At 40.0% G+C, this 13913-nt stretch overlaps 1 protein-coding gene across 2 annotated transcripts in view; it reads right to left on the minus strand.

Moving 5' to 3' along the window:
- The window catches only part of EXOC2 (exocyst complex component 2), a 128401-nt gene extending 115204 nt beyond the window's left edge, over positions 1-13197 (minus strand). The window contains exon 1 of one of the 2 annotated variants that reach the window (XM_085052019.1): positions 13066-13197. The gene's annotated coding sequence lies outside the window, so the exon portion shown is untranslated. Of the gene's footprint in view, positions 1-12411; positions 12881-13065 lie in introns of those variants that run through there. The other variant, XM_085052020.1, reaches the window with a different exon arrangement.
- Positions 13198-13913: the final 716 nt, after the last annotated feature.

The following is a 13913-nucleotide window of genomic DNA, read 5'->3' on the forward strand; positions in this document are numbered from 1 at the left end:
AAAACCTCAGTTAAACATATAGAACACTTCTACTGTAAACAATTTTGGAAGTTCAGGTTGGTAAAAAGTATGTGGAATATAAGCCAAGCTTCATAAGCATAGCTTCCTCTTAGCTATTGTTTTTTGAATCGAGATGTATTTTCTCCTTTTACTTGCAAATGGTCAAGTCCATGAAACCCAGGAACTTTGTAAATTATCTCTAACAATGAACTGCAGCAAAACTGCTGTTTCCAAGCATCTGCAGTTAAGAAATACTAGAATTAAGACGTACTTGTTTCAGTTGCTTCTGCAAATAAAAAATACATTCACTGTACCAACATATTCTGTGCTTCTACACAGCCTCCCCACATTTTTCAGTGGTACTAGCTAGATCTGAGATGAGAACCAAAGAAGCTCCCACTGACATTTCTTTCCTTACATTCCAAAGGTGGAACACACACTGAAAATGAAGGTGGAAATAAAAAAAAGGCAGGAATTGGGAGGAAGATCTCATGCTAGAAGTAATCATATATTGCCCTCAGAACAGGATCTCCTCTCTGTCTGTCCATACCATAGGTGGATAGCAGGTTACCTATAAAAAAACTTCGCAATTTTTTCTGATCCAACTTCAGAGACCACAGTCCCACCTGAAGTCAGTGTGAAATGCATCCTGAATGTACAAAATACTGCACAATACTCTGAAATACTGAGGTCCTAAACCACTACCTCAATTCTATAAATACATCTGATTTTAAATATCTGTTTCTTAGTTTCACATACTTAAAACAGAAATGCTATCACTCATCTCAAACACTATTATTGAAAACAAATTCATTATGACAGAAATGGCATTTAGATAATCTGAACACAACAGAAGTATTAAAATCTTCAGAGGACTTTTCAGACTGAACAGCGTTCAATTAATAAGAGATGTAAATTCATGTTAAACAAGCAAGAACATAGTAAGTTGCAGTATGCAAGAGTTGTCCAGTGTGTGAAGGAAGGCTAGTAAGAGCCCATGATAACACACACAATGTATATCTAGTTTGGCTTTGTATCTTTACCTGGTAAACCTCATAATATATCTTGACTGGTTGCCTTCACAACATTATAAACAACATAATGTGTTCAATAAAACATGTTCAATAAAACATTATTTTTTTTGCAAACAACAAACTGATGAAAAAGTAATTAAAGTACATAGTATTATGTGGGTGTTCTTAATAGTCTTATATGTAAAATACTGGAACCTTTTACATGAACCCAACATGATGCTAGAGAAGCAAGCAGTCAACAGATGCAGGCTATAACCATGTGGGTAGAACAGCACTGAAGGAAAGAACTGTTAAGGGTGGATTACAAAGCAATCAGTTGACAGTAATCTCCAGCTACGGAAGGTTCTGCTCTGTGCTTGTGCCCTACTCCTATTTCTTTCACAGAACTGGCTTCTCCTCCTCCTCACACAGAGACAGCCCCTTCCTCACTTCAAAACTGAGACCTGGCCCACATCTTGCAGACAAACTGTTTCCTGCCTCTACCCTGTTGATTGTCCCCGACATTTTACCCGCAAATTCAACCAGGGAGGGAGAGGGATGTTACTATTTCATTCCTTTTTCAAGTCCAGACACTTTGGTAATTCCTCTTCCTTACCTTGCACTCCTCACTCCAAGCCTTCTTGTCCAGATACCCCATCTGCACTACTATTGATCCACTTCCTTGCCTCTAGGTGAAAATTACAGACCTGGTCTTCTGTCAGTGTCCCTAATCCTGGAGTTTTAAGGCTTGCCTAGCTTTCCTCTCATCCGTGCTGCATTCAAAACTACATCACCACACCACTGCCTGACAAAACAGTGGGCAGCACAATTGAAATAAGCCTCCCAGCTCTCATTGCCAAACCTAACAGCGCCTGGAGGAATCAGAACACAAAATTACAAGGGAAGTCTTGTTTATTCCTGTACAAGATGAATACACACAGCAGTTTGGACCTTTCAGAATTTGAAGTACCATGTACTCTGGAGTCCTGCGCAAAAATTATGCTAGAGAAGAATCAGGTCCCTAATTTTGTCAAGAGAGAGGAGAACAAAGTGCATCTATTCCTCATAGTCTTGTCTATGTAGCCTTTGCAGCTTTCCTCACAGATCGTCAGCAGAGCTCAAAGATACACAACAGCTGTAAAGGAACAGTGGTGTTATGTCCTCCCATACACACAATCACCTTCTGCAGAAAGCAACATGTGTCTATGTTTTATGTTGGCAACAGTTAGCCAACATAAAACAGCTCTTTTTACTTTTGAGCAATTTTTTGTAAATATTTATGTGGAATATTAATCAGCAACATGGATGTAAAAAAAGCCATCTTCAGGAACTTCAGGTAATATAGAGAGGAAAAGCCTTGAGGAAAACAAGTAACACAGAAGCTACTGTGGTATTACTTGGTTGATTGCCTCCACCCTGCCCCCAAAATGTTATAGTTCCCTCGCATTGCAGCTATTGTTGCTTTCAAATACCTAGGCACACAGGTAATTGGCTTGTTTCAACACCAAAACTCAAAAGTAATATTACAACATATTTTTCTGGATTTCAGAAATTGGCACTAGATCCCTCTTCATGATGAGCTAAATAAATGCAATAAAAATGCTGAGCCCCCTGATATTTAGTATTTCTTTTAAAGTATTTCCATACTTACGGCAGAATTGCTTTAAAATACCTCATCAGAATGAGAATACCACAGTAAATCTCAACACATTACAAAAGCACTACAGCACTGAGATGCTCTATTATTATTTTTAAAAAGCAATTGCTTTCATTTATTTCAAAGAGTGGAACTCTTTGTAATATGTCATTACTATAAATATCAAGCAAATGCTTGGGAGTCTTCAATTCATTTATAGCATTTCCTTTCCTTCTGATGACAGATATCAATAGCCAACATGACTGAACTGCTTATTTGGAAGCCTAGCCACTATTCTACTAAGTTTCTAAATATCTTTGAAAAATATTTAAGGCAAATCTGAAAAAAAATTACTTTTTCATTTCAGAAAACAAGGCAACCACCTCATTAGGAGCTTTTGTTGCAATTCTGTACATTGCCCTAAAGATAAAATCTATTCTTTACAAAACATGTATTCCACATAAAATAGTATTTTTTTTAAAACAGCCCTCTTCCTGAAAGACTGATTCTCATGCAGACAAGGAGAGACTGCAGAAGGACAGTTTTCTATAGATTTCCGCTGAGGAGCCAGGCTCACTGAAGAGGTTTCAACAAGATTCTTTTTTTACAACTGACAATCTTCTACACTAGCAGAGGTCTCTTTCCCTCTTTATTTCTCTCGACCCTTTTTTCTTTTTTAACATTTAATTTCCTCACAGTATCTCCCCAACAATTTAACATGGGTATCTTATTGACTGCATCCATGATCTTGCCCATATTATTCTATTATTCTGTCATAATTCTTGTCATAAAAGCACAATGAGTTAGAAAACCTCTGCAAAGACCACCTACTACAAAGTCATCTTGAAAAACGCTTTTCATAAACAACATCTTTGTCTTTACACCAGTTTCTCAAATAAACTGTCCTCTCACGAAGGTTTGGTTAAAAAAAAAAAATCTACACAATTCTGAGTGTTACAAGCTTGCTAATGAGAGGACATCGTCCCTCTTCATCCTAAGAAAAGCCACCATAAAATAAATAATGAAGCAACGAAATACAGCCCAGAATAATGGAAAGCACAAGTCTGTTTGGACTTTTTTTATTTTTTTTTATTTTGTAAGCCTTCAGTTTAAATTTGGGTTGAAATGAGAGTTCTTATACAGATTTCCTCATTCAACTTTCAACAGCAAACAGTGGAGAAACACAAAATAAAATGCCAGTAGCTACCATACATGTTTTGTAAAGCAAAATACTACTTTCCAGTTTTTACTACACTCTGCAAGTACCATCAAAATATGAAATACATGAACAACCCAAAGTTCAGGATTGAAGGATATTAAATCGGCTGGTAATTTCAAATCCCAAAGGAAAATTACAAACATCATGAAGGCATGGATCTCTGGAAGACAAATAATAATATGCTGGCACCTTACAAATTTCACCAGTAGGAAAAATCAGTTGAAGTGTTTTAAAACAGAGTTTCTGACTTCTTAAACAAAATAGGAAGATGGTTCCAGTGACTGAAAATTCAATTTAATTAAAGTTTTCAGTGGTACTTTGTCACAGACACTGAACTTAAAAGATTCTCTTGGAGGAAGGCAGACTCAAGGTCAATGCAAGTGCCATGGTCATCTAGCAAAGGGAATCAAAGCTGTCAAGAAGGGAGGGAAGAAAAACCCAATTTGTCATCACTGAGAAAGCCTAAGTTAAAAGCAAGCATTTAAGCCTTCAGGTATCTAACATTTATTTTTTCTCACTCACATATATGTGACAGAATACAATTAAAAAATTACTGAGGCAGGAACAGCAAAGCATCACCCCTGTGCAAATCACAGTATGCCTCAGATGTTGTTGTTTACTTAAAAAGAAACACAAGAAAACCAATCTGAAGACAACAGGTGAGTTACACTAACATCACAGCATTAAATTATTCCCAAATGGAAAGCTTTATGACATGCCTTTTTAAACAAGCAATAAATACTCAGATTCCAGAAGGTAGGTGACGGCCTTTTCACCTTAAACTACACAAACTTGTGTTTCTAGTACATAAATCTAATAATTTGTTTTCACTAGCAAGCCCAGAGAGTCCCCTGAGTACAACACACTATGATAGACTCAGTGAAGGGACACAGCAAATGACCCCAAGAAGAACGACAAAGCAAAATGTTTCCTAGATGTTTGTACTCAAAACCATTACAAAATGATGAAAAACACTATTACAACATTTTCTGTGCTTTATCTTCCCAACAATACAAATTTAGACAGACAATCTATATAAACCAAGAATGAAAAGCATCCAAAAAGCAGCACTGTGAAAATAACTGACATTTATTAACCCCTCCGGAGATCTTCAGTGCCCTAGAATTTCCACAGCCTTCAACACTGCATTAATAATAAAAGGTCCATTCCTCCAAGTCTGCCAGAAAAGACTGGGAAGTGAATAAGCTAAACAATGCTGAAATTCCAAGTGATATTAAGAATCTATGCATGTTTATTTAAATAATAAAAGAAGACTTGTCAATTTTTAAACAAGAAGTGCTCACGAATCTTACATTTAGGGGGAAAGAAACTCTTCATAACACCACTAAGCTACTTATAATGAAAAGATGAACAAACATGAAAAAGTGGGTAATTTCAGCGTCACACAGAAAAAACAAAGCCTCATTTGTCTTGCCCTGTCGTATCCGGCGTGTTGATTCAAGCCAATATTAACACTGACAAACATGTTAACCTACAGGACAATGTTACATGCCAAAAATCAGTTCCAATTTGGGAAGATGTGCAAGTTTTGTGACAGAGAAGGCAAACGACAAAAAGAAAAGACCTGGAGTATTAAATGACATAATATGATACCCTGGGCTTTTTCAAAAGGTTCCCAAATATCCCAATCAGCCACAAAAGGCATACTAGAGATTTTAGTTTTAGGTTGGCCAAGGAACAAGCCCAGCAGTTTTGCTTTTACAACAGCCATCCTCGCATATTCCCTCAGTATCTCGGGGGTCCCACTTCCCTTAACCCAGCAAGGTACATCTTCATGGCGATGTATCTTGACAGAGCGAAAGCAAAATAATCACAGCGCTCAGCGATGCCATTAACATTTCTGAGCCCCAAGGGATTAAAGGGCTCGGACCCGGGGCAGATGCTGGGAGAGCCCTCGGCAGAGGAGTTCAGCGCCCGCCGCAGGCCGGGCTGCAGCTGCGAGGGATTGACAGCGCTGCCGGTGGAACCCGGCTCGGGAGAAACTCCGGGCACAGTTCCGGCATCCGAAATAAATTAAAGTAAACAGTGGTGCTCTCTCTCATCCACCCTGTTAGCAGCCTCTCGGTTGAGCTGGAGACCACACACCCAGACCACACAGCACCAGCTGAACTCACTCGCACGCAACATCTAGAAGCTGTCACTCTGCTGAGGTATGAGGAGGAGAGAGGGGGGCAGCAGTGCGAGAGTGTGTGTGTGTGTGTGTGTGTTTAGAAAAGCTGCTTGCTCTCTCCTCCTATCATTGCAGCTGGGAATGTTTTGTGTGGTTGGGAAGGAGGGAAAGAAGGGAGGGATAAGAAAAAAGACCTATAAACCTCGCTAAGAAAACATACTGGTCTTGGCCTTTTGTAGTAATGATTTGCACTCCTCCTGTACTAGTTTAGTAGCTGATGAAGGGCTAACAAAGCATCCATTTAACATCAATTAACCTTCTATCTATCACATGTCCCAAAAAAATTTAGACTAGTATAAATCCATTTCCTTGTACATTTTAAATGACAGCATCCTGTCAGTTACAATGCGAAAAATACCTATACATTGATCTGTTTTTACATCGGGAGTTTTGAGATGTTATTTATTTGGAAAGGGGAGAGATTCTCCACAAAGAACAATCAACTACACAGATGCCATTATGACATCAAAACGCTGAATTTTCTCCAAAAACATTCCATTGTAAAATGGAGTTTTGTGCATTAGCATCGTACACCATAAACAACCTGAAGGAAGTTAATGAGCCAACATATAACACTGAGTTTATAACTCATCAGCAAGAAATAAAAATAGCAAACTAAAAATAGATTAAAAACAACAATAACCTATAATTGAGATGAAGAAATACTTTTAAAATGGGGGGGGTTCTTTGTTTCTGTCAGCTCAGAAAATAATTTCATCTGCCAATTATGTCACCTGTTCAAACAAAGAAAGCTGAATAAAGCTAAAACAGAGAAAGACTCATAAAATCTATTTCAGTGAGTCTACTTAAAAAAAATATTTCCTTCCCTCCCTTCTGCTACCATGAACATACCTCCTCCATCAAGCTCACCAGCACACAAATTTAATTTAATACATACACATCTGGACAGCCCAGAACCACAGTCACATTTTCACCTCAGTTCAAAATCTTTTTACCTAAGTGACTATGACAATCTCCAAGTGCCACTATTAAACAAAACAATCAATATGACAATAATACAGATGTCAGCAACAGCCTTATAAACTTGGATGAAGATATTTTTGTTTGTAAAAACCTTGAGAAAAAATTCCAAAAAAATACTTCCTCAAATACATTTTAAAAAAAGTTAGCTTCAAAGTTCCATAACTTCACAGTGAAAATAATTATCCCACCAATTTATTAATTAGGTCAACATGCTGGTTTATACCAGTTCTTGAATTAACACTTTCGCTGGTACATTCAGTGTTAGAGCACCTATTCATTACCAAGACTCAGTTTAAGTTTTCTGAATGTCTATTTCGGTCATACTGACTTGCCTAGAAAAGGGCAGTAGCATAGAAGAAAATATAATTAAAGAAAGTTTGAATACAGATGTTTCTCCCCAAAATTTCCCTACTTTCATTATAAATTACATTGCATCTCCCTAGAAATTAATTCATCTACTGGTTAAAAGCTTCTGTATTTATTATGTGACACATCACTATAATCTAGCAATGTTGTAAGAAAAGTCCTAAACATCTATATATAAACATATATATGAAAAAATCAACTTAGCTTTATACAAAACCATATCACAGATGGCCATAAATCTCCCACTAATTTCTAGATTCTCACAAAGCACATCTTCCTACATCTGCTTCTACCTCCAACATTCAGCAATGTTTGCTTCATCCAGAAGTCATTATCCTACTCTCCTCCAGTTAAGCCATTCATCCCTCCCTTGTTCTAAAGTTATTCATAATTTTCCATACATCATTTTAGTTAATAGGAAAATGGTAAAAAATTTTAATATCCTCATCATCCCTCGATCTTATGTTATTCACAGGCAGAAATTTGAAAACAATTCTTCAAGCATCAAAAACTTTCAAATATGTTTATGCAAATGCATTCAGAAAGATACAGAAGTTCAGAAAAATAAACTAAATAAATCCCAAAGGGATGAATTTTTTTTTCTAGAGAAAAGAAACAAGACCCCACAGATTTTTTTTTCTAAGCCCTGTAACTATACACAATATTCTTTAGAAAAACACTATATAACCACTGTAATTACACAGTTCACATGCTTGAAGTTTTAACTTGGATGATTATAGGTAGGACTGCAACACTAAATTTAACATTCACCGCGTGACTTTTTTGGCAGTTCTTTTTGTTTCAAAAACATTTAAAAGATGAGATGTACACTTGTGTTACTGAGATTCCTGTATTGTTCATGTTATCTCCCTAACACCTCTTTTGGCCTTTGCTCAGGGAAGAACTCCAGACATACGCTACAGCATTTTTCTCAATTCCTATGGTCCAACACACACTCCAGTACTTCCCTGACAGACTGTGTGCACAGGTATTTTTCTAACAAAAGCCCGTGTTTGCCTTACATACTCTTAAGTCTTCATTTCCACTCATCCACCTAAAATCCTCTCTCCTGTATGGAGCTATCATGCCTTCAGAGCAGTGAGGTTGCCTTGTGAGAAACACAAGATCCCCTGCTTTCTCTGCTAATGAAAACGCGAGAAGAACTCATCTGCTATACACAGATCTTCCAAATTTTTTTGTCTGAAATCTAATGTGCAGTTTCCTAGCAAGAAGTAAGGTACACCTGTTAAAACCACAGTGAGATTTGTTAGAAATGTCACAAGACTCACAGAATTCTTAAACAGAAAACTGAAAGTAATGGATTTTTTAATTGAGACATTTTATGAGTACCTCAAAAAAATAATTTTAGTTTGTCAAAAATGGCTATTTAAGAAGGAAATCCTGCTTAGCATAGCCCTAAATCTTTAACTAATGCAGGCTTTTTGAAGAACTTCCAAATACAGGGTAGATCGCTTTTGGGTTATCAACAACGTCAAATAAAAAAAAAACCCAAAAAGTCTAAATATACCTAAAAATCCTTGATTTATACTGTAATCTGATCCACAGAGACTTTTAAACTGCCAGACACCCCACTGGTTTCTGCACAATATAGCCTAAGCTCTGCCTCTGAGAATAAAACTGAAAATCTGGGAAAGTTCCGTTAAGGTCAAGGGAAAACCAGACCCATTAAGGACTTGGTGTCTCAGAAACCTTGTTTTCCTTAAAAACAAAGCAAACAAAATTAGAAAGGAAACATGAGCTTTCACACTCATCACCAGGTGTAATCACAGTATTTTCTAATGAAAATGCTAAACATACTTTCTGCAGATTAATAATGTCTGTAGTCAAGAAAAGGCTACACATACCAAATTCTTTTCGGAGAACTTAATACTTCCAAAATAATATAAAAAGTACAATTATGAAGAATTTCTCCAGAGGAGTGAGGTGTATGACTTGGTGTTGTTTAAAATACTAAATACACAGCTTACCATTCCCTATGCAAAGCCCATAACATGGCAATCACACAAATAATAGTTATTTGCAGGCATTTCTGTCATTACTTTGTTTCTAGGGAAGTTGCTTCATGAGGTTTTTGAGGGGTATTTTCCCCCTCCAGGATCTCACAAAAATGATTTTTTCTCCCTGCTGCATTTCCATTCTCCTTATAACTTTTGATATTGGGAGAATAATCCAATTGCTTTTGAACTGAAATGATGATTGAAATTCCCTAAAGTAATTTTCAGGGTAAGGTACAAAAATTTTAATCAGCCAGATTTTTGAACTCACCCTTTGCAAGCAATAAACACAGACCTTTGCTTTCATGTTCAGTACAAAAGATGAAACATGAATCTGACGTGACTGTGCTGTGCATGTGCTGTCTCATCATCCCTCAAACTCCAAGCACCTTTACAAACAAGATTCCCTCCATTACCAAACACCATATTTCTCCCCTGGGAAAAGTAATTTTAAAGACAATGTTGCACAGCCCAGATTTACAGAATGTAGGTGGTCCAAGACAGAAGGTCAAAGTTAAGCTGAAGAGCTAACATCTGACTTCTGCTAAAAGATACTAATTCAGCTGTTTTCAGATTTTGAACCTTCAGCTGGCTTTTAAATACAGCAGTAGGTTCCACTCTGTCTGAAAAGTTCACATAGAAAATAAATTTTCTGTAACACGTACAGTCCTCTGAGTACTATTTTCCAGTCCATGATTTTAAAATGAAGTATTACTGACTTGTCCTGTAGAAGATTTTATTTCCCTGTTTGCATAAACAAATAGTGACCTACGGGCATTCCAAATACATGCAGGTAGTGTCTGTATGTGCGTCACAGGCTTTTGTCCTGGTGTACAAAACTCTGTGTATTATTTCACTGATACTTTCCACAGTTGTCAGAATCCATGTTTTAAAGAACATCTTTTATATTCAGTATTTTGTCACCATCCTATCAAGAGAAGTACTTTCTTCTTTTAATTCTTGGTTGCTCTTTGGTTTTTTGTTTTGGGTTGTTTTTTTTTTTTTAAGTAAAATCGGAAAGCCGAAAAGCACAGAATAAACAGAATTGAGACAATTCAAAACTGATGATTAAACTACAGTGATTAAGATTTACGGAATTTACAGCTAAACATACCACTACATTAAAAGAAATTGATTAAGTATGGTAAGTATGGTTTAACATAACATAGCTCAAAGTTTTGATTAATAAAAGAGTTCAGTGGCCTCTGCCTTTCTAGTCAATCTACTTATTTTGCTTTAGTCCAGGTTTTCTGGGAAGAGCAGCATAATAAAGAATGGACTGTATCAGTGGATACTGTTTGTTTCCAATAGGACCTCAGGAAAACAACTGGTAAATTACATATTTTAATACATTTTTATTTTATTGTCCAGGTTTGCCTCAAATACTCTCAACAGCTAGCATAAAACCCTTGTTCATGCTCACAAGAAATCCTATAATTAATTTTTTTTACTATTCAAGACTTAGAACTTTACAAGCCGGTTTTTTTAAATTAATTTGGAATTTCATTAACTTAGACTTCTACTCAGATCTAAAATATGAAGAAGCAATTACAGCATTAAAAGAAAACTCCAACTATCAAGTCTGTATAAATATTGTAATTTATTGAATGAAGACCATAAAACAAGACAACTTTACTTTTTTTAAAAAAAAAGCCAGCATAAGTTTAATGGATAACAAGCTTTTATTTAAATTGCTTCACCTCTGACATATCCTAAAGAAATTATATTTTCCATAAAGAAAATCCCCTTTACCATTACAACTTAAAATAGTTTTCACTGAGATAAGTCCAACCAGTACAATGAAAATAACTGCATCTATTTTAAATGATGTTGCAGACAACAGAAATCCCATCTAAGTAATAACACTGTTGTCCAAGGAGTGGGCACAAATCATAAAAACTGTAAACTAAGCTATCCACGGGAAACATATCAGCAAGAAGACATGCCTCTTGTTGCTTCAGTGCAAGCCGTGATAAGATACTATAAAATAGTACAAAAATAGGGAAGTAAGAATTATAGCTTTCCTTTTCAGGTGAGCACAATGTAAAGGAAAAATACAAACCTGTTTTTCTAAGCCACAGGTTTGTTTATTTACAGACCTTTAATTGTTCTGACAACTTTATCATAAGCAAAAACAAATTACAAAAAGCAAAAACGCAGAGAAATCACTAAAGGAGAAAAGAGACTGTTTACATGTTATATGAATGATCAGAGAAGCTGGAAAATTGAAGTGAGATTATGATTTCAACTACATTTTAAATAACGAATATTTGGAGTTTAGATTTATTGAATCTGATGTCCTGTCAGAGCTAGGATTGCTTTATGTTTTACTGGCTTTCAACTCAAAGTTTTTCAGTCTATGGCTAGAAGCTGTTAACCTGCAACGAGCAAGAAAATTGTAGGAAAGAAAGCAGGGAAAAAAAGGAAAAGCTGACAGTGTAGAAGGAAAACTATTTTAAAAAACAGTAAAACTGGACAGAATGGGAAACTCCGTTTTGGAGACAAGATCATCCCAAATTTCAGATCATTGCTAAGAGATCCTTTTCAGGTTCCTAATTAGGATATTGAAGAGGTAAGGAGGAAAGATGCTTGGTCACCCTGCTCATGGACACTTCTGGACTGCAAGGCAGTCCAAATTAGGCAGATATGTAGAACCGGGTAGGAAGTAAAAAAAGAAAAAATTAAGCCCCAGAGAAGTGTAACGCTTCCAGACAGATATGAATGAACGCAGCCATCTCCCAACCAGTATGTTATTTCAATTCTTTCCACTTTCCTTACCCTGTTACTTTCTTATTGCACTTGCCTAGATACCCAGTCAGTTTGGGGAGTTGTATCTGAAATTTGATGGCACCACGAAATGAGAATTTTAAAAGGAAAAAATTAAAAAAAAAAGAAAAAATCAGTCCTGCAAGTAACCAGCTTTTTAGAAGTCAGACCTCACCTCTCTCCCCTGCTTATTTCCTCTATCCCACACCCAGCACACCCACACTTCACTGAGTCGAACGACTCCATCATCTTGCACAGGTCGGACTGGATGATGTCAGAAGTCTTTTCCAGCCTAGCTGACTCTGGGATTTCGCACAGCTCTGGCCCAGCGCCCGCAGCCGAGCGGCCCAGGAGCTCCCTCCCCCCGGCTCCTGTCAGATCCGTGAGACACAGACGAAGGCCACGGAGCTGCCGCCAGGCCCAGCGCTAGCAGGGCTCCCCGGCGCGGGCCCGAGCTCGCACAGGACAGTCACCAGCAGGACACCGTGTGCCCCGGGCAAGCCGCAGGTGGCAGGAACCCCCTGCCCTGCCGGCAGCGCCCCGTCTCCTGGCAGGGCGCCGGGAGAAGGAAAAGCTGCTGCAGCCGGGAAGTCAGCGGGGGAGACGGCGGGAGCCCAGCGACGGCCCCTGCGCCCCGAGAGCCATCACCGCCGGCTCCGTCCCCACGGGGCCGGGGCGGGGACGCGACGCTCGACCCCGCCCGGGGAGCGGAAGGCGGGGGAGGCCGAGGGAGGGGGAGAGCCTCCGCCCCGGGGAGGCGGGAGAGGGGAAAGGGAAGGGGCCGGAGCTGCCCCGCAGCGCCCGGCGGGGGCCGCGCGGGGCTGGGGCCGGGGCCGGGGCCGGGGCCGGGGCCGGGGCTGGGGCCGGTCACTCACCGCCCGCCGCCGCCGCGATCGCATCCGGCACCTGCGGCCGCCCCGCTCCGCCACCGCGCCGCCGCCCCGCCGCCAGCCGCCGCCAGCCGCTGCCCGAGCGCATCGATGGAGCGCCGAGCACCGAGGCGGGGGGGGGAGGCCAGGCCGCTCCCGGCAGCGCCGCGCCCCGCGCCACGCCCATGGCCACGCCCCTCGCATGGCCACGCCCCTCGCATGGCCACGCCCCTCGCATGGCCACGCCCCTCGCATGGCCACGCCCCTCGCATGGCCACGCCCCCAGAGGCCACGCCCCTCCCCTCAGTGCTCCCGCTCGGGTGTCCTGAGGGCGTGGGGAGAATCTCGCGCTGGTTCCGTCGTTCGTGAGGCGCTAGGGGACAAAGGAAAATAATAACAGCGTTGAATACAGCAAGGACGGCAATGACAGGACCCGAGGGAATGGTCTGAATTGTGCCAGGGGTGGTTTAAGTTGGATATCAGGAAAAGGTGGGTGGTTGGGCACTGGAACAGGCTCCCCAGGGCAGTGGTCACTGCACCAGCCTGGCAGAGCTCAAGAAGCGTTTGGACAATGCTCTTGGGGACAGGGTGGGACTCTTGGGGATGGTGCTGTGCAGGGCCAGGGGTTTCACATCAGTGATCCTTGTGGGCTGCTTCTAACTCAGCAGATCCTGTGAATCTGTGCACAGCAGTGATAAATGATAATAAAAGCACCCCCGAGCATTGTCCATATGGGCAGAAACTCAACCAGTGAAGTGTGGGGACCTCCAACCTCTGGTGCAAGGGAGGCTGCCCAGGGAGGTCTTGGAGTCTCCCTCTCTGCAGGCATTCCAAACCCACCTGGACACGTTCCT

Source organism: Lichenostomus cassidix, chromosome 2 (assembly GCF_008360975.1).
Source record: "Lichenostomus cassidix isolate B80296 chromosome 2, HeHo_3.0, whole genome shotgun sequence".
NCBI classification, from domain to species: Eukaryota; Metazoa; Chordata; class Aves; order Passeriformes; family Meliphagidae; genus Lichenostomus; species Lichenostomus cassidix.